This window comes from Triticum urartu, chromosome 7 (assembly GCF_003073215.2).
Source record: "Triticum urartu cultivar G1812 chromosome 7, Tu2.1, whole genome shotgun sequence".
In the NCBI taxonomy this organism is placed as follows: Eukaryota; Viridiplantae; Streptophyta; class Magnoliopsida; order Poales; family Poaceae; genus Triticum; species Triticum urartu.
Window position 1 is genome coordinate 686,670,966 of NC_053028.1, and position 8,385 is coordinate 686,679,350.

The following is an 8,385-nucleotide window of genomic DNA, read 5'->3' on the forward strand; positions in this document are numbered from 1 at the left end:
AACGGTCGAACCTCTGCAGTATGAGGGGGATTATACTTGGGCTTCTTGTTCTCTTCACTTTGTTTATCCTTCGAGCTTCGGCTCGATGAGCCCCTCAAAAATCTCTTCATCTTTTTCTGAATTTTTATGAAATTTTTAGTAACTTCAAAATAAAAGTGAACCAAACTCAACAAAATTGATAGCAACTACTCCTACAAGTGTCTAGAGGCAATATCATGCATTAAAACTACTTTTGACCATATAAATTTGACATGCAAGCTCAAGAACAGGGTCACCTAAGCAGCAAAAATTTGCAATAAATAAAGCACTAGAATAAAAACTAATTGGACCATTGGAGGAGTCACATACCAAAGAACAATCCTCCAAAGTAGTTTTGTGAACGAAGCTTTGAGCTAGGAGATCGAAAATGGCAGCAAGATAAGCTAGAACTTGGGTTTGAGCTGCTTGGTGATTTTTTTGGGAGGAAGAAGAAGTGTGTGGTAGCTGGAATAAGTGGAGGGGAGCCACCATGGGCCCACGAGGCAGGGGGCGCGCCCAGGGGACTAGGGCGTGCCCTCTACCCTCGTGGGTACGTGGCTGCTCCCCTGCTGTGTTTTCAGTGCCAGATATTCTCAAATATTCCAGAAAAATCATATTTAATTTTTAGGGCATTTGGAGAACTTTTATTTTTGGTGTATTTCTATTACATTGATAATTCAGAAAACAGACAAAAAAAATACTATTTTGCTTTATTTAATATAAATAACATAAAGTAAAAAGAGGGTACAGAGAGTTGTGTTTTCTAAATTCATCCATCTCATGCTCATCAAAAGGAATCCACTAACAAGGTTGATCAGGTCTTGTTAACAAACTCATTTCAAATAATATGAAACCGGAGAATTTTCGAATAACACTAGGTTACCTCAACGGGGATATGCATGCCCCCAACAATAAGAATATCATATTTATTTTTGACAGTAGGAAGAGGAAATTCAAAACCTCCAATAGTAGTTGTTGAAATTTTTCCAATAGAATTGATACTGTGGACTTGAGGTTGTTTCCTCGGAAAGTGTACCGTATGCTCATTACCATTAACATGAAAAGTGACATTGCCTTTGGTGCAATCAATAACAGCCCCTGCAGTATTCAAAAAGGGTCTTCCAAGAATAATAGACATACTATCGTCCTCGGGAATATCAAGAATAACAAAGTCCGTTAAAATAGTAACGTAGGCAACCACAAAACACTACAAAAAAAGACACATCCGTGACATTTTGGGCCAAACGAAAAAATATTCTGTCATACATATGACACTTCTATGACGATAATTGTGACAAAACCAGGTATCATCATAGATGTGGTGGGCTCCTACTTCTATGACAAAAAATCATGATAGAAAATGGGCTTTTCGTCCTGGGCGGGCTGGAGATGCAGCTGCATGACATTCTTTGGGCCGTCAATGACGGAACAAACCGTGGTAGAAGCGAGGCGAGGAAAATTTCGGGGAGTTCCCGGTTACGGTTGGAGGTCGGGGGCTGAGCGATGCGCGTTTCTCTCGTACACGTACGCGCGTGTGTGCGAGGCGTTGGCTCTAACTAAACCCGAGCGAGGCGTTGGGCTCTAACTGAACCCGAGCGATTGCACTGCAGGCTACGCGTTACTGAACCTGAGCGATCGATCGATGGCTGTTAACTGAACCCGATCGAGCGATTCCTTCGCTACTGCTGCTAACTGAAGCCGATCGATGGGATGAACAGTGAGCGTTGCAGGAGGGTTTGGATGAACAGTGAGCGGTGGCATTGCCTCTGGATGAACAGGACCCCGTGGTGTGGTGGAGGGCTGGATAAACAGTAGACGGTGGAGGGGTGCCCGTGGAGGGGTGGATGAACAGGACCCCGTGGTGTGGAGGGCTGGATGAACAGTAGACGGTGGAGGGGTGATTGAACAGGACCCCGTGGTGTGGAGGGCTGGTTGAACAGTAGACGGTGGAGGGGTGGTTGAACAGGACCCCGTGGTGTGGAGGGTTGGATGAATAGTAGACGGTGGAGGGGTGGTTGAACAGTAGCCGGTGGAGTAGCGCGCGGTGGAGGCTGGATGAACAGGAGCCCGTGGATGAACAGTCGCAGGTGGAGGCTGGAGGAGGTCGACGGTGGATGAACAGTAGCTCGTGGAGGCTGGAGGGGGTCGACGGTGGAGATGAACAGTATCCCGTGGAGTCCCGTTTTGCGGTACGCCACACCCCTCCCGATGAACAGGACCCCCGTTTGGACCGTAGCGCTCCAACACAAGTCCGTTTCGTCCGTTTTGCGGTACGCCACACCCCTCCCGATCAACAGGACCCCCATTTCGACCATAGGAGGTCCGTTTCCTCCGTTTTGCGGTACGCCAGACCCCTCCTGATGAACAGGATCCCGTTTCGAACACAAGGCCGTTTCCTCCGTTATGCGGTACGCCAGGCCTCGTTTCCATCGCCTGTTCCGTCCAAGCCCTCCCAATGAACACGACGCATTCCGTTGCCTCCCCATGAATACGACGCATTCCGTTGCCTTCCCATGAACACGACGACGACGCTGTTTCTCCGTTCCGTCCAGCCATGTACACGAGCCCTAGCCGTACGTATGCGCGATTAGGCGTTCGAGACCCCGCCCGTATGTACACATACGTGGCCGTATTTTCTTTCTTGCACCCTGGCCGCTGTCCGTACAAGTAAATGCTATGTGCGCGCCTCTACTACGACACGTGCGCGCCTCTACTTCGACTAGTATGTATGTACACGTTAGCGACCAGAATGACAACACTACGTACGCTTCAACCAGGTGGGTCCCGACTGTCAGGCACTTCCTTGCCTGCGAAGATGTAGCTGGTGGGTCCCAGCAGTCAGGGGGCGAATCGTTTTTTTTGCCCGGACACACTTCCTTGTGTGCGAAGATGTAGCTGGTGGGTCCCAACAGTCAGGGGGAAACATTTTTTCGTGAAATACGATGGCCCGTCCGATGGGTGCCGCTGTCAGGTGGAGGAATAATTATTTTGCACGTAATAAGGAGGCACTTCCTTGCTGCGGCCGTGGACCCAGCTGTCAGCCTCTCCACGTATAGTCCACGTGCGATGGAAGCCGTTCCTTGACCACGTTGACCACGCCGCGCCGAGAGCACCAGGGCGGTGGACAACGGCGAGGAATAGGAAGGGGATGACGCGGAGACGGGGAAGACGCGGCAGTGGATGCCCACGCGTACAGGAGTACGAGGGATCACTGGTTCGTTGTGGTGTGAGGCTGCCGTCGCCGCAGAATAACAGGGGGTGTGGGTGAGTAGAGGGATGGCCTGGCCAGCGGTGGGAGTAGTAGGGGGCGGTGAGGCCTCCGCCGCATCGCAGCCGGCCACGGGAGGCAGGAGCACGAGGCACGACCGGTGCTGGTTTGGGCGGCTGGAGCAAGAAGACCAGAGGTTGAAGAAGCACTACGGCCGTTGGATGGACATCGTACGGTCACTGGAGTTGACAAAGACCTCCGTCCCCGTCAACTTAGTAGGCCCACAAGTCAGCCTGCCACTATACTGTGTCCCAGCTAACAGGGGGAGTATTCATTTTTTTGTGCGTAATAAGGGGGCACTTCCTTGCCTGCGAAGATATAGCTGGGGGTCCGAGCTGTCAGCGGCGGTAACATTTTTTTCGTGAAATACAGAGGCCCTTTCGGTGGGTCCTTGATGTCAGGTGGAGGAATCATTATTTTGCGCGTAATAAGGAGGCATTTCCTTGCGTGCGGCCATGGACCCAGCTGTCGGCCTCTCCACGTAAAGTCCACTTCAGATGCATGTCGTTCATTGACCATGTTGACCAGGCCGCGCCGAGAGCACCAAGGCGGTGGACGACGGCGAGGCCTAGGAAGGGAACGACACGGAGGTAGGGAAGACTCGGCAGTTGTTTCCCACAAGGAGGGGAGTACGACTGTACGAGGGTTTACTGGTTCGTCTACCGTCGTCGGAGAATAACAGCAGGTGTGGGTGAGTAGAGGGATGGCTAGGCCAGCGATGGGAGTACGGTGGGGCGGTGAGGCCTGCGTGGCAGCAGAGCCGGCCATGGGAAGGAGGGAGCAGGCAGTCTCGCCGGCGCCTGTTTGAGCAGCTGGAGCAGGAAGAGCAGAGATTGAAGAAGCACGACGGGCATTGGATGGCCATCCAACAGTCACTGCATGTGCGTCAACCTTTTTTTAGGAAAGCCTCAAATCTGTGGAAAACATCATACATCCCATTTGCTAATTCTTAAGGTTTTTTTGGAGCCCATATTCTTTTTGTTACCATTATAGTCCATATTGTGGCCACGGTTAAAAAATTATACGAAATTTTGCATATTTCGGTGCGGTCCGAACTGTTTTTAATCCCGAAATTTCTCACATTCAAACTGATTTTAAAAATAAATGTATATCAATATAAAATCCAACAAATCCAACAAATTCTCCATGCATAAAAATTAATGTAATTTAAAATATCAAAATGAAATAAAAAGATATTTGAAATTAATTGCCGGTTTGATGTGTTTTAAAAATGTACATCCCATTTCTCATTACTGATGGGCCATTTTCTCTGCCAGCCGAATGAAAGCTCTCCTCGTCTTGAAAGATCTGCAGCCCAATAGGCCTGACAAAGCGACTTACTTGGCAAATCACAAAAAAACTGGGCTGTGGCCGTGGACCCAGCTGTCAGTCCATTTGTTTTTGTAGTCCATTTGGTGGGCTGGGTGAAACAATGATGTAGGATCTATGCAGCCCATTTAAATCCTATTTGCATTTTTCTCGAAAGCCGCGGACTTGCTGTGCTGGGTGAAAATATCATGTTGGGCTAGACGGAGAAATGTTATAAAAACATAAACACATGATTACACATCAGTAAAATCTTTGCAAGCTTATGTACGCAATCACTAGGAGTTAACTTGCCAAGTTATATATAAACAATTATTATTATTATTTTGTAAGAACTTTCAACTTACGAAATAAAATATCATTTTAATTTGATGAGTTAATAGTACGTGGGGTATTATTATTTTTTAGGCTAGACGTGGGACAGCTGAGTTGGTTCTAGGGGAAAGTACTGGGAGAAAACTCAGTCTACATCGAAAAAGAAAGTTGGAGAAAATTCAGAGACCTGCTGGGTCCACCTGAGGAGGGGAATATGTTGGGAGGAAGGAGATTCAAAGCACGGCAGCCGAGTGAACTAGTTTTTTTTACGGACAAGTGAACTAGTTTACATACATAAGCAAATTGCCACTAAAAAAGGCAATCAGGTTAATGGGTTCTTAAAAGAAATATTTCGGACAAAATAGATAATTACGACACATAGGCTAATGCATGAAACACTCACATGATAAAGGTGCTTATAAACAGATAAAGTACAACATCTAGACCTTCCTGGCACGCTTGATCATGACACTGCGGCTGTCCGTGTACTCGTCGGTTATGAGAAGCAGACACGCCCTCATGTCCAAGATCTGCATCTACATGTCGTAGCATGCGTATGTGCCCTTGGCCGCGTAGGTTATGTAGGCTAGATTCAGAGGTACCTCCCACGTGTTCAGGTCGTGTTCTTTCATGTTGGCGTATCAGGGGTCGATGATGGTCTCGGCGAGGTCAACCACGGAGCCCTTCTCCTGCCCGTTGCTGATGATCTTGTATTGCTTCTGGATGTCGACAAGCTTGTTGCACCAGATGGCCGAATCGTCGCGTTCTTCCTTCTCTCCACCGTAGAGAAGGTGCAGTCGGTGCTGCCGATGAAACGGGCGAATGCTCCAGAACCTGGTGCAGCCATAGGACTGAGGCGAGGCAGAGCTTCACCGTGTCCGTATCGTTGGTGTACATCACATTCAACTTGGTGCAGCCATAGTACTGAACGGCGAACTCAAAGGGGAACTCCTTGCTGAAGTCCATATCTAGCAGGCTCACCCCTCGGATCGCCATTGGAGTCTCTTCGAGTGAACGAGTGTCTAGGCAGCGGCAGCAGTTCATTTTTCAGCTCTTGGGGAACTGGATTCAACAGTAAGCTGAGTGTGTACAGGCGACAACAGTTACTACCCCTCCCTCGTCCGCTGCACGCCTGGTAGAAGATGCACCCTCGGCCACACGTCGGTTCACGAGCGGATCTGTATTGGTACTGTAATAACAGGAGTTAGTTGTCACTTTACTTAAATTTAATTAGCTTTAATAGAAATTTATACTTAAAACAAGCAATGCATTTGCTCGTTCTATCAGTGCCACAGGATCAACATGCACAACAATTAGAATTATTATTCTCAGGACGCACACGATCATCACATTTGTCACACTTTCACAAAGATAATACTACCGAGTTTGAACTCTTTGTTATGGTTTTTGTCCTCTGCATCATCATGCCGTGTTTCCGAGCTTGCAAGATTCAGAACCAACAAATAAGATCCAAATAATAAGTACAACAAAGATGCCTACACATCTCATTGATTCCCAGCTTGCAAGATTCAGAACCAACAAATAAGATCCAAATAATAAGTACAACAAAGATGCCTACACATCTCACTGATTCCCAGCTTGCAAGATTCAGAACCAACCCATTAGAGCCTTTTGATAAAGTGAATATCGGGATTAAATCCATCTTGGCTAGCCATGTCATACAATCGAAGAACTTGGCGAATGCTCTCACTACAAAAAAAAGGCAGATCCGTGACATTTTGGGCCGAACGAAAAAAAATTCTGTCATACATATGACACTTCTATGACGATAATTGTGACAAAACCCGGTATCATCATAGATGTGGTGGGCTCCTACTTCTATAACAAAAAATCATGACAAAAAATGGGGTTTTCGTCCTGGGCGGGCCGGAGACGCAGCTGCATGACATTCTTTGGGCCATCCATGACGGAAAAAACCGTGGTAGAAGTGAGGGAGAGGAAAATTTCGGGGAGTTCCCGGTTACGGTGGGAGGTCGGGGGCCGAGCGATGCGCGTTCCTCTCGTACACGTACGCGCGTGTGTGCGAGGCGTTGGCTCTAACTGAACCCGAGCGAGGCGTTGGGATCTAACTGAACCCGAACGATTGCACTGCAGGCTACGCGTTACTGAACCCGAGCGATCGATCGATGGCTGTTAACTGAACTCGATCGAACGATTCCTTCGCTACTGCTGCTAACTGAAGCCGATCGATGCTGCCTCTGGATGAACAGTGAGCGTTGCGTGGGGGGGGGGTGGATGAACAGTTCCCGGTGGGGGTGGATGAACAGGACCCCGTGGTGATGCCTCTGGATGAATAGGACCCCAATCGATCGAGTCTGTTGGGGCTGGATGAACAGGACCCCGTGGAGGGCTGGATGAACAGGACCACCCCGTGGAGGGCAGGATGAACAGTAGATGGTGGAGGGCAGGATGAACAGTAGCCGGTGGAGGGGTGGTTGAACAAGAGCCCGTGGAGAGGGCTGTTTGAACAGTAGCCGGTGGAGTAGCGCGCGGTGGAGGCTGGATGAACAGGAGCCCGTGGATGAACAGTCGCAGGTAGAGGCTGGAGGAGGCGACGGTGGATGAACAGTAGCTCGTGGAGGCTGGAGGGGGTCGACGGTGGAGATGAACAGTATCCCATGGAGTCCCGTTTTGCGGTACGCCACACCCCTCCCGATGAACAGGACCCCCGTTTCGACCGTAGCGCTCCAACACAAGTCCGTTTCGTCCGTTTTGCGGTACGCCACACCCCTCCCGATCAACAGGACCCCCATTTCGACCATAGGAGGTCCGTTTCCTCCGTTTTGCGGTACGCCAGACCCCTCCTGATGAACAGGATCCCGTTTCGAACACAAGGCCGTTTCCTCCGTTCTGCGGTACGCCAGGCCTCGTTTCCATCGCCTATTCCGGCCAAGCCCTCCCGATGAACACGACACATTCCGTTGCCTCCCCATGAACACGACGCATTCCGTTGCCTCCCCATGAACCCGACGCATTCCGTTGCCTCCCCATGAACACGACGACGATGTTGTTTCTCCGTTCCGACCCAGCCATGTACACGAGCCCTGGCCGTACGTATGCGCGAGTAGGCGTTCGAGATACCACCCTTATGTACACATACGTGGCCGTATTTTCTTTCTTGCACCCTGGCCGCCTCTACTACGACACGTGCGCGCCTCTACATCGACCAGTATATATGTACGTACACGTTCGCGACCAGAATGACAACGCTACGTACGCTTCGACCAGGTGGGTCCCGACTGTCAGGCACTTCCTTGCGTGCAAAGATGTAGCTGGTGGGTCCCAGCAGTCAGGTGGGCGAAATACGGTGGCCCGTCCGGTGGGTCCCGCTGTCAGGTGGAGGAATAATTATTTTGCACATAATAATGAGGCACTTCCTTGCTGTGGCCATGGACCTAGCTGTCAGCCTCTCCACATACAGTCCACGTCCGATGGAA